This window comes from Myxocyprinus asiaticus, chromosome 1 (genome assembly GCF_019703515.2).
Source record: "Myxocyprinus asiaticus isolate MX2 ecotype Aquarium Trade chromosome 1, UBuf_Myxa_2, whole genome shotgun sequence".
NCBI lineage: Eukaryota > Metazoa > Chordata > Actinopteri > Cypriniformes > Catostomidae > Myxocyprinus > Myxocyprinus asiaticus.
This window is the reverse complement of record NC_059344.1, coordinates 25,253,557-25,273,150: the sequence shown is the minus strand read 5'-3', so window position 1 is coordinate 25,273,150 and position 19,594 is coordinate 25,253,557. Positions and strand designations below refer to the sequence as shown.

The 19,594-nt window shown below is 39.7% G+C and overlaps 1 protein-coding gene across 14 annotated transcripts in view; it reads right to left on the bottom strand.

Moving 5' to 3' along the window:
- LOC127411375 (transcription factor SOX-6-like) overlaps positions 1-19,594 on the bottom strand; it is a 167,869-nt gene that overhangs the window by 89,180 nt on the left and 59,095 nt on the right. The window lies entirely within an intron of this gene.

Sequence of the window (19,594 nt, the reverse complement as noted above, 5' to 3'; positions counted from 1 at the left end):
TCTGTTTTGCATGCTTTGTGTCTGCGTGTATTATAGTCATATCTTGAGGTACGCCAGGCCATAGAACATTCCAGATGAGTGAAATCATCACACTTATGAATGTGCTGTGATGCGCTCTTCATCTCATGCCTTAAAAATTATTGTTGCTGTTATGCTTCTATTATCATGAGCATATTATATTTTATACTTATATTTTTCTTCACTGAAAAATTAAGAATCCAATATGGTTAAAAAATATGAGAAAAGCAAGACAGACAGACAGACAGACAGACAGACAGACAGACAGATAGATAGATAGATAGATATTAAATGACTCCAGGTCTAGCAGTGACAATACTTTCATTCTCCATTTCCTCTATTTCAGGGGGACTGACAAGAGGCCTCCATTTGGGCCATTCTAACATTATTTCTTTATTGACTTTCCCAATCCAGGACTCAGAGTCTGTTTCCTTTACCTTGTGAGATGCTAAGACCCAGTGTTTTGTGTGTGTGTGTGTGTGTGTGTGTGTGTGTGATTGAAGTCTGTGATGCTGCTCTTGCCCCTGAATAGCAGTGCTTCCTTTCTCAACACACTCCCCTCAGACAATACTCACATCCGTACACACAAGCACCCAACACACAAACCAAAAAATATAAAACAAATAGCAGTACATTCTTTCCTCCAGGCTGAAAAAAAAGAGATGGAAAAAGAGAAATGTCCTTTTATGGCACAGGGCTGGGGTGGAATTGTCCTATGGGGGTTAAAAGGTTTTAGGGAAGACTTTTCCCATGTTCCTCCTCTCTGTCTTGCACACATGGAGCTCAGCACAGATGCTTCTCCAGCACTTGATCATTAAGGAATGCGGCAACTGTTGGAGATAATGTGGTGCCAGCTCCCATTCAGCTCCACTCTGCCTCCCGTGAGAGTGGTCGCTCCTTCAACCCCCCCCCACACACACATACACATACACATACATGTTGGTGCAGCTATCCTTATGAGGACTCTCCTTAGACATAATGATTTTTATACTGTACGAACTATAGATTCTATCCCCTAACCCTAACCCTACCCCTAAACCTAACCCTCACAAAAAACGTTTTTACATAAAAAAACAAACAAAAATTGTTTAGTATGTTTTTTAAGCAATTTGAATTATGCAGACACTAAAAAATTCCTCATAAACCAAATTTATAGCAAAATACCCTTGAAATTACCAGTTTATAACCTAAAAAATTTCCTCGTAAACCACCCAAACCTGCCCACACACACACAAACACACATGCAACAGCTGGAATGTGCTGGAGTTGTCCTCCAGAACATTATTACATGAGAGAGGTGAGAAATGTCCAGCATTTGTGGATGATGGACAAGGAACACCCACAGAAAACAACCTGTCCACTCGTGAAACTTCGACTCCAATTGCAATATTTTAATGTGAGGATACTTCAGGAAAACAAGCAGTTAACAAGACGGACGTCTGGGTTTTTTCAAAGTACACTTATAAATCTAGAACATTTCAAAGGAATTTAGATTAATAATAAGGGGATATTTTTTGCACAGTTTCCCACGTTGCATTCCATCTTCACCAGCGAGAGTATAAATGCCAATGGAAACACTGCTTAACATCTGGATAATACTTAAATGTCACACTAACATATTACCGATGTAAAAAAACAAAAGTGGACCATTCATTTCCAAAAATCAAACAAAGCTTCAGCCATATCCATTCATCTCTCAGCGCTGTTGCTACTTCAATTGAAAAATTCAGCACAGCCCACTGAAAAAGGTAAATTTCCTCCCCACTTTTGTATTTGCATTTAAAAATACAAACATCCCCCAGTTCAGAGACAGTATGATATTTATAGACTCTGCAAACTGAGGAGGAAGTGTGGAAAAGATCGTACTTGTCTAAAAAAGCCTGTCAGAGGCCTAAAATGAGTAGATAAATAAAGCAAGCATTAACTTTATTGTTGTTAACCCGTGGTGACCCCAAAAATCTCCTTGCATCCTCTCTTCTCCTCTAAGATAAAGTGTGTCGTGGCTTGAGGGAAAGAAATTCAGCCCATATGAGATTGGAATGAAAACAATAGCCCTTATCGGTGTCCTATTCACATTTCCCATGGCCCCACCATCTCAACAGACAGCTTAGCCCTTTGCCACACTGGACCCAGTGGAGCTTTCTCTGGCCCTGCCTGTCCCACTGATATGACATTGCACTGGGGAAAGAGCTTAGAGGACACCCTACTGATTTACAGTCTCTTGAGCACCACATTCATGACAATAAATGTCAAAAATGGAGAATGAAAGAAGAAACAATAAAGAGACAGAAAGAGAGAGAGAGAGAGAGAGAGAGAGAGAGAGAGAGAGAGAGAGAGAGAGAGAGAGAGAGAGAGAGAGAGAGAGAGAGAGATTGCTCTTCAGAGAGCACTGCGGGCCCAGATACACTTCGGTCTCAGTGTGGGTGTTGTTGCTTTAAAGCATCACCCAGCTACACACTCAGGAGACCATCCCTGTCAAAAGAGTGGAATTAGAAAGCAGCACACCCATTTCTCCCAAATCACAACAAAATAGCATGCCACAATCCCTCTATTGGCTTTATAAAGCCAATGCCCCCTAAACTATGAAAGTCAGAGAGCCCACTGTAAAGTCAGAGGAGAAACGTACTGATTCCAGTGCAGTCACAGCAGGAAATTTTCAGTGCCTCCTAGACATATTAATGGACCATCTACACTTGCCCTCTGTGTATCTATCAACTCATCTACAATCCAAACTCGACAGCAAGGTTTGTTGCCAGAGAAATCTTTTCTTCTTTACAATGGCAGCTCAATTAAGAGACCTTGAGCAAATATCAGTTGACAAGATTGCATCATTGGTTTTAAAAGAGCAGCATCTCTGTAAAGACTCAGAGGCTGTGTTAAGTGTAACAGTTTTCACCCAGGGCCAAAATTGCATGTTTTACAAAAACACAACTGCAACACACTAACAGGAAGCATTGACAATTAAGCTTAAAGCTGAGAAATTTAAATAATTTTAATTGCTGCTTTTTTATTTAAATAGCTTTCTATTGCTTTCAACTTCAAGTCAACCTGAAAAACTACTGCGATGTATTTCAGAGTGAAAAAGGATACTTATCGAGAAAAGAAAGAAAATGTAGGACGAAACTTTATTTTATCCACCGGGAATTGATTGGATCATCAAAAGTGCCTTCTATAGAATGTGACAGGTGGTTGGAGGGGAGAAGACGAAAAGAGGTGGAGCAAGTCATTTTATTATGATGAAAGATTATAAACACTTTATTTAAAAAAAAAAAAAAAAATGTTTTATAAGGTGCACTGATGAGTAATTCACAGTGAAGAACATGAATGTGCATGCCGTCAATTATAATTGCACGTTGGGTCCGAATGGTGCCTTAATGTAGCACAAATGTATATACTGAAAAGCTGTGCTTAGATATCTCATCTGACTGCCTTAAAACAGTTAAGCCAAATGAGTATAATGTGCATTAGTATTATGTAGTTATGTAGAAAACTATTTAAAACATGTGTGCCATCATTAATGACCTCTACGGTTGTGCATGTGTGAGATGTTGTGGCTGTGTCATGCCCCTGAAGCTGCAGTTGTGCTAAGCAGAGAGGGTGTACCCCTGTCCCGATGAGTCCTGCCCTGTGGCAGACAGCCAGAACATCTGCCAGCACCCCCAGGTCTCACAACGCCACTGTAAACCCCACCACAGGAAGCTGCTCTTCCCCCAATCAATCCTTACACTCGAGAAGTGAGAGAAAGAAACTGAAAGAGTCAGAGAGAGAGAGAGAGAGAGAGAGAGAGAGAGAGAAAGAGAGAGAAAGTACCCTCTCTCTCCAGAAACACTCCACTTCACAGTGCACACATCATTACAGCTGTCCTTAGTGAACTGCTCTATTGTCCTCATACTGTTATTGTCAATTGTCCACCAAACACTGCATCCATAATCTGACTTCCAATGAACTGTAGCTGTAGTATATTAAGTCTCTTACTCTCAATTGACCTCAAAAAACATCACTATTATATTGAGAGAGTGCTATGACACAGAGCTGTTGGTTGATTCTCATAAAAGAAATATATATATACAGTTTAAATCATATCCATAAATATAATTTCTTATTTGTTTCTTGTTATTTTGGAGTAAAATAGGACCAGGGAATTTCTTGACAGGTTTCATGAAAATCACCCTCTTAGAGGAAAGAGAAGGCATGCTCCCTCTTCTGCTCTCCTTTAGCATATCTCTGGTCCACTTTTCAGAGGAAACACGGAATTACCAAATCAATGATCAAGAGAAAATGACAATATAAATTTCCTAGGATTCTAAACATGCCTTCTAATGATGGGAAGAAATGGAAAGAGGAAGAAGGCCCAACTGAGGAAGAGGTATTATTGTTCCACTTGAAGCCACCCAGGTTGAAGGGCACTTTCATAGCAAGTATCGCAGTTAGGTTAATAATTATCCTCTAAGGACTCTCATTTCTAATAATGTTATGAGAGAAAAAGCTTGGACAAAAACAAGAAATAGTCAAGCATCCAAGGTCAAGAGAATGTTGAGAGTTTTGTACAATTTAGTGGGGAAAACAACTTATTCCAGGCATTCTCCTCAGCTCCCATTGGAAAAACATTGTCCCACTCTGAAATCATATCTCAAGGCTTTTCTTGAACTGGATTTATTTCTCACAATAGAGATGCTGCAGTCAATAGAATACCAAAAACGAACTCTTTCTCTTTACATTTCCCCTTCGTCTTCTTACAAAAACAAACTGGAGTTACAAGCTAGACGCACACACACGCACACACACACACACACACACACACACACACACACACAAAAGTAAACGTGCACACACTAAGGGAAAATCTTATGAATGTCTTAATCACAGAGCCACTAAAACAAGACTCCATCATCACACAAAATAAGAGTATAATAATTACAAGAGGCAGACAGGAAAGTGAAACGCCACAAGAAAACATGTTTTGTCGTTCCCATCGTTAGTTCCAGAGACAACAGCTGTTAGCTTGGGTGGCGGCGAATGCTCCTGAAGTCTCCATAATCACGCTGTTATTGAAGTGAGGACAAAAAGGGCACTAATTGCAAGGGAGCAATCTAAACGTAATAGGTTACACACCCGGGCGACTGTGCACAATGCTAACAGCTAAAAAGAAGAGTTGTGCTGAAAAAAAAAAAAAAAAAAACGACAAGAGAGAAAATACACACACATACACGTGCATTCACACACAGCACTGTATAACAGTAGCATGTCCCTCATTTTCTGCCAATTACTTTCCTTCCCTGTCAACAGTTTTAATAACCTCCATCATTTCCAGAAGCCCTTTTTTCTTTTTTTCATGTTTTTTTTTTTGCTTCAGTTAAATAATTTTGGTTCTTTAATATGCAAATGCAGCCGTTAGCATGCATGGGTGAAGAGGCCTCAGCTCCTTGAGATGTGTCAGTATATTGTTGAGCACCTGCACCTCGGAGAAGGCTTGATTTAATTGACACCTAATACTATTCATTATTCCAGTTAGTGAGCATCTCTGCTAGTCACCTGTAAGTTGCTTGAACACCGCACTGCCACTTCCATCTGTCGACAGCTGCTGCAAATAGACTGATTAGCCTAGCAAGTCTTTTATTTCATTTTATTAAGTTATAATTTTTTTTTTGTTTTTTGAGTGTTCTTGAGTGAAATATCTAAAGGTACAGTACATTACAGCAATAAGCCACAAGAGGTCATGTGTTAAATGGTTTTTACCACAGGTAAGGGTGTTCTTTGCAACAAAAAAAAATATATATATATATTTTTATAATTAGATATTAGATAAATAATTACATACATTTTATTATATTTATAAATTGTATCTATCTATCCATCCATCCATCAATCCATCCATCCTTCTAACTATCTTAAAATAAAATGTAATTTAGCACTGAGGTTTGAGGTTGCCAAGCATCATTGCAATGGAATTTATCCATTTCATCCAACATAAAAAAGTTTTTGGAAATAATGGGTCAGAGGCCTCATCATAATTGCGAAGAAGCAGATTCAGGTATGTGGCAGGGCGGAGGGCGGGGCCGGGTCGTGATTCTACACACCCGGCTCCTAATCAGGCTGATTAGCCCGAGAGGGATAAAGGCAGACTGGAGATGGCAGTGCAACAGAGAGAGTGTTATGGACAGCTGTCTGACACATGTGTGTTTGTCTTTTTGGTTCAGTTTATAATTAAACTATTATTTATATTATTATCAAGCCGGTACTCGCCTCCTCCTTTCCATTGATGTTTTACAAGGTACAGTTGTGCTCAAAAGTTTGCATACCCTGGCAGAAATTGTGACATTTTGGCATTGATTTTGAAAATATGTCTTTTATTTAAGGATAGTGATCATATGAAGCCATTTATTATCAGATATTTGTTTGGCATAGTTGGTAGACCAAGAAAGATTTCAGCCACAACTGCCAGAAGAACTGTTCGGGATACAAAGAAAAACCCACAGGTAACCTCAGGAGAAATACAGGCTGCTCTGGAAAAAGACACTGTGGTTCTTTCAAGGAGCACAATACTTGTTGACCCCTCTCCAAACATAGCGCTAATGGTTGTGACCATAAAGCTCTATTTTGGTCTCGTCACTCCAAATTACAGTGTGCCAGAAGCTGTGAGGCATGTCAAGGTGTTGTTGGGCATATTGTAACCAGGCTTTTTTGTGGCATTGGCTTCTTTCTGGCAACTCGACCATGCAGCTCATTTTTGTTCAAGTATCGTCGTATTGTGCTCCTTGAAACAACCACACCGTCTTTTTCCAGAGCAGCCTGTATTTCTCCTGAGGTTACCTGTGGGTTTTTCTTTGTATCCTGAACAATTCTTCTGGCAGTTGTGGCTGAAATCTTTCTTGGTTTACCTGACCGTGGCTTGGTATCAAGAGATCCCCGAATTTTCCACTTCTTAATAAGTGATTGAACAGTACTGACTGGCATTTTCAAGGCTTTGGATATCTTTTTATATCCTTTTCCATCTTTATAAAGTTCCATTACCTTGTTACACTGGTCTTTTGATAGTTCTTTTTCTGCTCCCCATGGCTCAGTATCTAGCCTGCTCAGTGCATCCACGTGAAAGCTAACAAACTCATTGACTATTTATACACAGACACTAATTGCAATTTAAAAAGCCACAGGTGTGGGAAATTAACCTTTAATTGCCATTTAAACCTGTGTGTCACCTTGTGTGTCTGTAACAAGGCCAAACATTCAAGGGTATGTAAACTTTTGATCAGGGCCATTTGGGTGATTTCTGTTACCATTATGATTTAAAAAGGAGCCAAACAACTATGTGATGATAAATGGCTTCATATGATCACTATCCTTAAATAAAAGACAGTTTTTTTGCATGATCAGTCATATTTTCAAAATCAATTCCAAAATTTCACAATTTCTACCAGGGTATGCAAACTTTTAAGCACAACTGTAGTTATAAAAAGCAACAAAATAGAAATAGTTCATGGCTGTAGTGTGCCATTGTCTTTATCTGGCAGATCTAAGGTGCTAAGCTCACCTCGCTGACCACACTGTGCCCACAATCACACGATTCCTGACCTCTCTAAACAGGACACATGTCTATCAAGCATATACGAATTAACCACTCCCAAGAGGCTTCACCTCTTGAGCAGGGCAGCACATGACCTCTTCCTCAATCCATTTTACTGCAGGACTCTGCACTAATCAGGGCTGAATTATTAAAGTGAGCAGCCACCAATGATCAATTGACACTGGCCAGACCTCGCATGACAGGGTACTTCTGCTGCACTAATGACACAGGAGAAATTCAGACAATGAAATATGAATGAAATATATCATGCTGATTTGGAACACGACCGGGAGAGATAAAGTTGAAATATGTTTAAATATAAGAATTAAAGACGTAGAAGAAAAAATCATTCAAGTAGAGTGAAAAAAATCAAAGCCATGGATAAAACATTTTTTAATTGCATGTGTGATGCTGGGAAGACAGACTGCCAGGTATCTTTATCCTCAGATGGGTTAGAGACATTCTCTGGAGAGGTAGCCTGGGCACCAAATACAAGTGCTACGAAAGAACAAAACTGAATAATAAATGTTGATGAAGCTAGGGCTAAACAGAGACACTAGCAGAGGGTCAGCATCTTCTGAAGGCAGACATCCAAAGGAAGACTTGGGCAGGCGATTAAAACACACCCCTGGAGCCTCCCTGCCTCAACAGGAGGGGGGAAAAAGAGACAAAATTAAAGCAAAGTTGAAAGAGCAAGGGAGATCGCTAGTCTGAGCAGTACAACTCAAGGATCCTACAGCGTCAGAAGAGGAGGGAGGAGGAGGTGAGGCACAAGACGGAAAACAAATCCAATCAGAACTTAGTGTGGAGAGATCAGGAGCCAAGATAAGCCCATACTCCGAGCCCCCAAAACTGCAATCTCCTCTTAAGCTGGAGAGTGGCAGCTGGCAGAACAGCTGGTGAATAGGATTAATGTCAGAAGAATGAAATAAAACTCAACATATGTCCGAGCCTGAGGTGTTGGGACTGTGCGTGATTGTGCCCCGATGGATGCCATGTGTGCAGCTGGAAGGAGCTGAGCCGAAGCTCGCTGGCTCTGCCTTCCCCACAAGGTCACTTTTAAGAAAACTAGGACCATTTAATGCTTGGATGGCAAAATGAACTTTCTCCCTCCCCTGTCCTCTTTAGCCTCCTCTCAGGTTGAGCGAGCCTTCCGAGGCGGCCCACCCCGACTGCTCTGCTCTGCTCTGTCCTGCTGTTGCTCATTAGTTTACTCACAAGAAACATCTTCAGCAAACATGGAGAGGAAAAATAAAACTTAGCCAAAAATTAAATACGAAAATATTTAAAAATATGTGTCGCCTTTCTGCACAAACATTTTGCATCCTGTCCATGTCCCTTGTGTACCTCTTTGTTTTCAAAGTTTATCTTATTTATATTCAGCTAAGTGTATTTATTTCTGTTAATCTCCAATGAAAATAAAATCTTTTTTCCTAAACTACCACAACATTCTGAACATTTTCAAGTGTTCTGGATTTTATAAACCAAACAACAATGTAAAAAAAAAAAAAAAAGTTTAAATAAAGTATAAAACGAAAATGCGAAAAAAGGCAGATGGAAGATGCATCTTATAAAATGTTCTAAAATAATGTTGAAAGGTTTTAGCACTTAAATAAGAACAGATATATGGATTAATCTTAATTTATCATTTCCATTTGATGTCTGTAATCATTAGGGTCTACATACTGTAATAAATTATAATCATTTTGCACAAGAATTAAATTACTGGGTACCTTGGAGAGGAGCCATTTTTTATGCTGGCTACCCTGCAATCTAACTGTCAGATATAAACCCTTCTACTAATCAATGCTTCAAAACATTCGCTTTTATTCATCTACGTTGAATTAATAAAAATGTGTGAATAATGACGCTTACTGCGATCATTTCAGCTCAGAGTGATTTAGTAAATTAATGGGTGCTAAGGACAAAAAGAAACTGATAGGATCCACGTGACTGGATTAAAATTAGCTGTGAAGCTAACTGTCTTGAGTCGTCACTGAAACTTTATTTCATCTTAAATGTCGGAGCAACTTGGATGTGCTTGATAAGCTCTCTCTTACAATATACGCAGAGTTTAAGCGTTGCGTCAAGATGATGATGTGGTACTAAATTTAAATAGAAGATATTTCAACCGTAAAATCATTATGGCTCAGTTTCTATACACTCTTTGGGTAAAGTAATTGACAATGTATTTAATTTTTAAAGTCTAAGATTTTCAAATACACTGCACATTTGAGATAAAATAGTAAAATACAGTATTATTAAAATTGATGATTTTAAGTAACCTGGGTATATAATAAACTAAAGTGGCATTTTACAGCCACAAGTGCAGTCTATTTTGCAGTCAAGAACTATTTTATACATAACAGGAATAAACAGTACTGAACTGTGCATGAGTGCATAAAAAGTGCAAGTTAAAACGAGGCATCTTCATTCTTTGTAAAACTTGCTTGACTAATTAAGGAAGCATATTTGCCACTGCTGCCACTGACATTCTCAGTTTTTATGAGGCAACAATTAAAAATGTTTATGGTCCCGTGCAGCGCACTCTGTTTACCAGCATGTCAGAGTTCAGCGCTCACACACACAGGTCTAAAAGGTCACTATTTTTAGCTGTCGGCCTCCATTCTCTCGCACACACATGCAGCAATCATGTAACTGCACTCTCTCTTCCTCACACACAGACCACCAGTGACTGCTGAGTTCAGCCAACACAGCTGCACACAGGAATAGAATCCGCCTATGTAGTGCCACTGAACAAGAAAGATACAATCCGACCAGTTCTGCCCATTATCAAAGGCAGGGGCACTGTAAGAAGTAAATGTTGATTTGACAGTAACTTAAAGGTATTTTCTAAATCTTTTGATATCTGAGCTAGTCTGAGGAGAGACCGTGTTGACATGGCGTTGTTACTGGTAAACATAGTACTTAAAAAGGTTAAGAATTCCGATTCCTCTGAAGTCTCCTGGCTGCTCTACAGCTAAGACACTCAATGCACCATTATTTCCTGCACGGTTCTGCAACAATGACCGCTGTATTTTCCTTTGAATCGACCCGTTCCATTTTCTCCATGCTGTGGGGTCGTATCCACTGCAGCCTGCTGTGAGAAGACGGAAAAACGCTGCCGTTTCACATGGAGCTAAGCTCATTTCTTTATCACCTCTCAAGAATGGGAAAAAGAGAGACAGAGAGACAAACAAAACAGATGGGTGAAAATATCCCTCGTTTGTCCACAGTGCAAGACCAGACCCAGACAAGTGTGGAGAATGCATTCTCAGGCAGGCCACTCCTGAGAAAAGTGTGCCTTTCTGCCCAAATCACAAATTGCAGTTGATGGAATTTTATGGGGAAAAAAAGATTTTTCCCACCTAGCAAATCATTAATTAGAATTAAAACTCATAACTTCAAGCTATCATTAAACCTTCATGACATGTAATGGATGACAGGGTCCTAAAGCATATTAACCATCTGACCTACACAGACTTAAATTATATGGGGGCCACTGCCAATGAGAGATGGTGTTCAGCGAATAATTACAATGATCAGTGATGCAGCATTAGCTAGCAATAAAACATGTTTCTATCTGTTTTTTCTGACATCCCATCTCATCCCTTGGCACCGTGTGACCCTTACTGAACAAAGAGAGTGAGAACGCAAGAGGGAAAAGGAGATAGACGAGTCGTAAACGGTGCCGTCACCTACAACTCTCTGTTCCACAATGTTCACGTTTATTGTTTGGAGAAGGAAAACCACGTACTGTATGTGTGTTTACAGGAGGGCTTGTGTTGGCTGTTATGTCTGCGAATTTTGGGAAGGGTGTTGGTATTAGCAACCAGATGGAGGTGACGTAGCTGGGTCTTATAAAACAAGCCTTGCTATGTGGCCTGAAATCATTAGCTGGCCATACCGGCCCGTCTGTGGCTACGGTGTGAGTTACATTGACACTATTTTGATCCTAGTCAGATGACACTAGATCTTTTGTCCAGTTATGTGCAGTCATTGCCTGGGAACTGAGCACAAGGCGGGGGGTGACAGGGGGAGGCAGGGGCGGGGTGTGCTGTGACCACACACATATACACACTTTACAGGTTAAGTCCAGCTCATCTTGATCTGCCTGTTTTTAATTTACATAAAGGGTCCCGATATTTCCACCAGCAGTGCTACGCTGCAAAGTGAAAGATTTAAGGCTAATTAATGGGGTGGTCCTCTTTTCCTGGGCATCAGCATTTTGCTTTTTGCACTGTGCTAATCCAAATACTGAGAGGGATACATAAAGATGCTTGCTCATTAAAACCGTTAGCCACTTCATTCCAGTGCTCCTTTACATATATACCACTATTCCAACACTGTTGCAGAGACAATGTTCCTTACTTTTTTATCCTAAATATACTAAATATTATATTTAGGGACAACTTGAAATGGCATTTGTGGAATTTGATATATTATATAAGAGTGAAAGTGAATATTGAGTGTGAAATAGTAGGGTGGGACCTGATTTTATTCATCATTATTAAAATGGCTATGTGTTAGGCTACAATGTTAAATCGATAGTTCACCCAAAACTAAAAGTTCAGTCAGCATTAACTCACCCTCATTTGGTTCCAAACCCGTATGACTTTCTTTTGTCCATGGAACACAAAAATATGTTTGGCAGAATGTTAGCCTCAGTCTCCATTGACTTTTGATTGCATTGTTTTTTTATACAATGAAAATGAAAGGTGACTGAGACTGACATTCTGCCTAACATCTCCTTTTGTGTTCAACAGAAGATATAAAGTCATACGGGTGTGGAACAACATAAAGGTGAGTAAATTATGAACTTTCAAAATATTCCTTTTTGGGTAGACAATTGCTTTAATTGTTATTTTTCCCAGCTTGTGCAACCTTGGTTAGAGCAGCAGAAAAGAGTCTTTTTCTGAGTCTTTCACGAATAGCATGCACTTATTGAATCATGCACACTAAGTGGCATTTATTAAGAAAAATGTATAAGCTCACTTTTTCATGCCATCATTAAGGTGTATGAATTGCTGTGCAAGAACTTCTCATTCAAAGCTGAGGAGACGTACCTTTGGTGTGAGAGAGGAGACAAATGGGGCTCTGTTCAAGAGTCCCGGCTATGATTTGTCTCCCTGAAACACCCTTTTCCTCCTATCAGGAGAGCCCCAGCTCAATGACAGAGACTGGCACAATAGATGCGTTGTGCTTGGTCCCACACAAGGGGGACAGAGTCAACAGCTGAGGCTCGAGAGAGAAGATGGCTCCTGGAATGCTCTGCAGCAGTTGCTACTGTTGACTAATGGGAATCTGAGAAGAGGGAAGGTGATACAGACGCAAAGAATGGCACATTGAGGCAGAAGCAGCTGCTTGTTTTGTCATGTGAAAGAAGAGCACTCTATTTGGAGCAGGGACAGAGTTTTAGAGGTCCACTGAGCCACACTCAGCAGTCGAGAGGGGAACGATTGAAACATACGCTCCTATGAAACATACAGGCTGCAGTGCATTACAGAGTTGCCAGAGTTCTGGACTGGGCCAGTTTGTCTGTAACACTGACTCTTTCTCTCTTTCTGCCTTTTTTTATTTTATTCTTTTGTTGTGCTGAAGGGTTGTCAGTAGCGTAGCTCTCTCTAAGGAGAATGACAGGAGGAGTAGAAAAAATTCAGAAGAAAAAAAAAATTGTTAACGTCTGCCTCGCAGGGTGGCAAGAGAGTTGACTGGCAAGGAGCAGAGAGCAGCGAGAGGAGCTTTTGATCATGTGTCCTAACAAGCCATTCCAGCTCATGTCTTCTCTACCCCAGCAGATTTACATTACCTATTCAAACAAAACTGATGGGCCAGATCCTCTCTATACAAGGAGCAGGCTAGGCATTCCAACTCACTCAGTTACACACTTACTTTACCTGCCAACTCTCGGGATCCACACATCACCCTGAAGAGTAACTAACACGCCAGGACATATTTTGACATCTGTACAAGCACACGTGGATTAATCAAATCCATGCACTTTTATTGAGACAAGTATTGCTGAAGGTAGACAGCAGCTAGACTGCATTACTGACAGAGGAAAGCATGCAGAAAGCGAGAATACTTTGAACGACTGATATTTGGCCAGTGTACTCTGCCTAAGGGAATCGTGGACCAAACACTCCAGATCTCAGGTTCAGCCCAGGCACTAGCCAATAAATTAAAAAAGCCGGACGAGCCTTTGACTTCATTGTGTATGCATCAAGTCCAGGGCTGGTGCCACACATCATTACAACAAATATTGTTATTAATTAGGTGGAATAAAAATCAGAGGTAGATGACAGGGCAACCAGAGAGCAGAGACCAAATCTAGCCCCTCTGCTATTTCAACAAGAACCCTTTCAAAAGGGTCATAAAAATGCAACCGAAATGGCATGCGGTAAAACAGATTTCTGCACTCAATTCTCTCGCTGCCCAAACCCATCAATCTCCTGATCTCGATGGGAAAAGACAAGTGCTACCTGGAGATATTGGGCAAGATGTTGAAAAAAAGAGGGAAAAAAAGGAGGCAAATTTCAGTCAGAATAGTGTAAATGTGGGGCAGTGGTGGTTGGTGCTTTTTAAAAGTAGGGGAGCACAGACAATTGTTTTTGGTGCTCAAACAGCTCAAACTACTACTCAAACAATAACATTTCTCAATGAAAATAATTAACTAAGCTCAAAACTTATAATCTCGAAAACAGATTATGAAAGCTGTAATAAATATGTTTCATCAAACTGTAAATACTGTAACTGTGTGTGTATCTCCGAACAGCTTAGCTTTTACATTTCATACAGACATTTCATATATTTCTATTGTCAATCACATTTCAATTATTGGCCGTTTGTTGTGAAGTCTTGCCCATTTGAGAGCTCGACCAATGAGGCTTTCAGGCAGGATGAAAATATATTGATTGAAAGTCCAACGTCCAATAAACAATAAGATCATTAGTTTCCAATGCAAATAGTGCTCATGAAGCTCCTAGAGACTCCTAGAGAAGCAAGATATTAGGACATGATCCAAAATGATTTGTTCAGAGTGCCATTGACTCTAATTGCGCAGGTATCTGCCAAAAACTCTATGGGCCGTACGTCCACTCTCTTCAATGGACGTATTCATGTAGAATATTACGGGGGGGGGGGGGTATTACGGAAATATCCCTCTGCCCAGAGAGCAGGCTTTACCTGGGATGGAGGCACTGAAGGATTTGCCCCCCTGCTAAACTCATTAACTCTGACTCAATACACAAAGCTCCAGGTGTATAGTGCTGTTCTCTAACCTCCTCTAAACTCCTCTCTGCCCCTCGGAGCGGTTAAGGTTGCCACCCCAGAGAAAGTCCTCATCCATGCCACATTAGCAACTGTTCCTGTTGTCACCCAGGTCACTCGTGGCAGCATAATTTACTCGTCTTCAGAAAGCGCCTCTTCTACACCTGTTTGCTCGAGAAGGCGGATGGCATATTTCTTTGTGCGTGCTAAACACAGCTGACAACCTTGTCCTTTCACTTTTACAGGGAAAAAGGAAAGCAGGGTGCACAGGGTTGAGCAACTGTGCAAAAGACGCTGACACAAGAAACAGCCTCTGAGAAAATCAGAGAGGGCGAAGTTTTTAAGCATCATATTTCAATGCTTTTATGGCGGATTTTGTCTTTTAAACTTTCCATAAGGACTCAAATCAATTTGATTATGGAAACACTATAAAAAAATTAACCTGACATGCAAGCTGAATTTTTATAAACAATATAAAAGAAACAATTTAAAATTTAAATATTTTTTGGAATGGATTCCAGATCGTATGACTGTGTGTGTGGTCTTCAGCAGAAACAGAAAACACGAGACATCACAGAGGAATGACAGCCCGCATGGAAGGTCTATTTTCCAGCCACCAATCTGAACCCCTGCCACCGGTCTGCCGGAAAAATGTAATGCTGGCATTCAGAGAAACAGGGCTCTAAGCGTGGATTAGCAGCTAACAAGCTATTACCAGGAGCCGTGGCCAATTCTGCCAATACAAGACTGCTGACTAAGCTGGCAGAGTCTTTGGCTCACTAATGTCCAATCTAGAGCAGTAGGCAGCATGCCTCCTTGACTAGGTGCGGATGCGGTGTCTAGATCTTTCCATCTGCTTCAAACTGCTGTGGGATTGTAAAAGAAGAAAAAAAACTATCCTGGACTGTATTGTTAAAAAATTCCACTGAAAACTTTGAATAGGTCAGTGAGAGAGAATGGGGCCGTGTCTAAGCATGCTGCTCAATGTACACACCTGATATTTTGAATTCAATAACTGCAAACAAATCGATTCAAGGTTGAAGAAGGATGAGGAAGGGTGAGTGCAGTTCAACCAAATAAAGGTTAAAAAATCACCCCACTTTATCAAAAAAAAAAAAAAAAAAAGTTCATAAATGCACCAGAGAGAATAACCATGTTTGTAATTGCAACAATGAAAACAAACACCCCTGTAAAGGATTCATATATCAAAGTTCATTACTTAAGTACATTTCATAAAAAGGGCCTTAATTGCTGGCAAGGTCACCTTGAATCATTATAATGGATGGTCATTTTTATTTAATTTGTATTCTTTTTATTTATCTTTTTCCACTTTAGTTAGACATTTTATACTATTGTCAAGTACCAACCAGAGAGCGCTTAATAAATAATGCTTTCACAATACCAGCTTAAAAAAACAGCATACAAAATCATAAGGCAAGAGAGACTCATATACCGCTTTTACAGTGAAGGTGACTATTCAGCTTAATGTAGTCCTTTAAACTTGGGCAGGATATTTTCATTCATTAGAGCGGTCACAAGCACTTAAGGCACTTTAAGGATTGTTAGTGAGAGGGTAAATAGAGGAGAGCACTGAGATGACAGTCCGGCCCCACTGACTTGCGGTCCAGTTCTAATAGGTCTGATTGAATTTTAGAGTGTTTGACTCTTAGAGCCCTGGAGCACATTCAGTTAAGTGTCTGTAAAGATGGGTATGAAGTCAAGACTGTGCCCATATGAATGCTTTCTTTCAAGAATGCCTCAATCTCCTCTTGATTGAAATCCAACAATACTGTTTTCTGAACAAAGCACTAAGCTTCAACACAATATGTGCAGCTTACACATTACGTCAAAGATGTACTGTAAAGGTTAAGATAATACCTCACAGCAAGCAATGATAATTTCCTTGAGCCAAGGCTTGTTGGAAAATAGCATGAGAAAAAGGAGGGGTTAAACTTTTGCTTTAAATGGATAGTTCATCCAAGTGGAACTATATAAAATGAAAATTATGTCATCATTTACTCACACTCATTTTGTTGTGCCAAACATCTACTTTTGTGTTGCTTGGTAGAAATACAGTTATAACAGTTTGAAACAAAATGAGGGTCAATAAGTGATGACAGGTTTTCATTTTTGGGTGAATATCCCTTTCAGAATGGCAGCGATCTAAGACAGTTTAGCAGAGTAAACTAAATTAAAGGGTTAGCTCACCCAAAAATGAAATTTCTGTCATCATTTACTTACCCTCATGCCATCCCAGATGTGTATGACTTTCTTTTATCTCCATACAATGCAACTGAATGTGTGCCAAAATTCTGAAGCTCCAAAATCCACAAGGGCAACATAAAAGTACTCCAGACAACTCTGGTGGTTAAATCCATATCTTCTGAAGTGATATGATAGGTGTGGGTGAGAAACAGATCAATATTCAAGTCATTTTTCCTTCACTTTTACATTCTCCTTCTTCTGTTTTTGGTGATTCACATTCTTTGTGCATATCGCCCCCTACTGGGCAGAGAGGAGAATTTATAATAAAACATGACTTAAATATTGATCTGTTTCTCACCCACACCTATCATATCATATCATGTCTGAACACATGGATTTAACCACTGGAGTCGTATGGATTACTTTTAAGCTCCCTTTATGTGGAATTTGGAGCTTAAAATTTTTGGCACCCATTCACTTGCATTGTGAGGACCTACTGAGCAGAAATATTCTCCTAAACATCTTCATTTGTGTTCTGCAGTAGAAAGAAAGTCATGCACATCTGGGATGCCAGGAGGGTGAGTAAATCATGAGAGAATTTTCATTTTGGGGTGAACTACCTTAATGGCCACAAATGTGATGAGCATTATTTTTAGCTCGTCTATTCTTTGTCTTGGATAACAATAACAACATGCTTTGATGTTAAGACAACACATAGCTCTCAATTGCTTTTTAACAGCACAGAAGGGGTTAATCCTGAAATTTACAGTCCTGTATGCTTGAAGATTGCCCTTACAGCTGCATTAAACCCAGATATCCTCAAGAATGAAGAACTGCTCCATTCCAGCATTTTCATGCTAACGTGCTGAACTCTGCAGGTCTCTTATCTCACTCAAGTTGGAGAACTAATTTTTGTGCAACAAGGGAGTTTGTGGTATAAGGCATGGAGGCATGAGGTCGGCTCTGTCTCCATTATTAAGGGCAGATTAACACAGCTGTACACTAGAAGTGAAGCACCCTCTCCTGCCTGCACTAAACATACGGGGCTTCAGGAGTACAAGCTGCACTTGACCATTTAAATTACTGCAGCAACTGGCCATACCAGCTGGGGCTCATTAGCATAGCACCCAAGCCGTAGAGGGCTGAGAGACCATTTCTAAAACTGCTCTATCGGAAACAACTAGAGGAACCCATGAGGACACAGTTCTTCACACTGAGCACCTCATTTCTAGATACCGTTAATATACTGTAACCATTATATTTTTTTAAAGCTATTCCTATTTTGAACATTGGGCTATATTTCCAAAGGGGCATTTTGTTTAATAAGGTACCTTAATTGACAGACAGGCAAATTATAAGTGGAAATATTTTTAGAAAAACCAAATCTAAAATCAGTTCTCAGAAATTTAGATTGCTGTTAAATCATTTCATTGCACTGCTCCGTGAAATGAAAAACCCCGTTTATGATAATGGATGGCCTGTCATAATTTTCTGTATCAATTATGAATATGAGAAAAACAAGTCTAGGTGTGACTGACAGCCCCTCACTCAGATTAATTTAATTTATCCTGTTTTCATATTCAAAATATTTCTCTAACTACTGGCAATAATAAAACAGACCACAAATATGATTAAATGAATATGAAGACCTTCACAGAGATCAGGAGAAAAACTATTTGAGAGAAAAAAATAAAAATACTTTTAACTGAATTATAGCCTAATTTATTCCTCTGATCAAGTGTTCAGGGTAAGAGCTCCCCAGATGCTTAAATGAGACTAGTATCTCCCCAACGAGCAATTCTGTCTGAGAGTGTGTGTGTGTGTGTGTGTGTGTGTGTGTGTGTAATATTTGATTGTACAGGTTTCTGCTTTACACTAATTATGAGAAGAGGAACCGTTTCAGCAGCTTTTCCAGTATTTGTTTTTCTGTCGTATTCCCAGAGAACCACTGTGTCATGGTCTTCATCAAAATGTTAATTAATATTATTAAACAGTAAAACAAAATAAAAAGAACATGCATACTGCATGGTGTTTTCAATTAACAAAATTTTGATTTCAGTAATGAGATTTTTTTTTTTTAAAACAAAAAGTATCTTTGAACTTGCTCCAGAAGCTATAACTCATACCTACCAAAATGCATAATATAAATATTTCGTACAATAAAATTCTTACCCTATACTGTATATATGTGTTTTATATAGAATTTATATCATAAAAGGTACATTGCCTTGGATAGTTCTGGGCTCTAAACACATGGAAGAAAAAAAGTCTTCTCGGAGCTATACGAGTTGGTCTGTAGATGAATTTTGTGGCATGAATGCTGTCGTCTGTACTAAAGAATAAAAAGGTAATGTTCCTGGCATCAGGTCGTGGCGTGTGTTTTATGGTCTGAGAGTTTGGTTTGGCATGGCCCAGAGACCACACTTAAGCTGAGGGGTAGTGCCACCCACTCTTTGTCACACTGGACCTGGTTCAGAACAAACTGGAAACATAGCCACGTCAGTCCTCCCACGTTAAAGGACTGTGTGTGTGTGTGTGTGT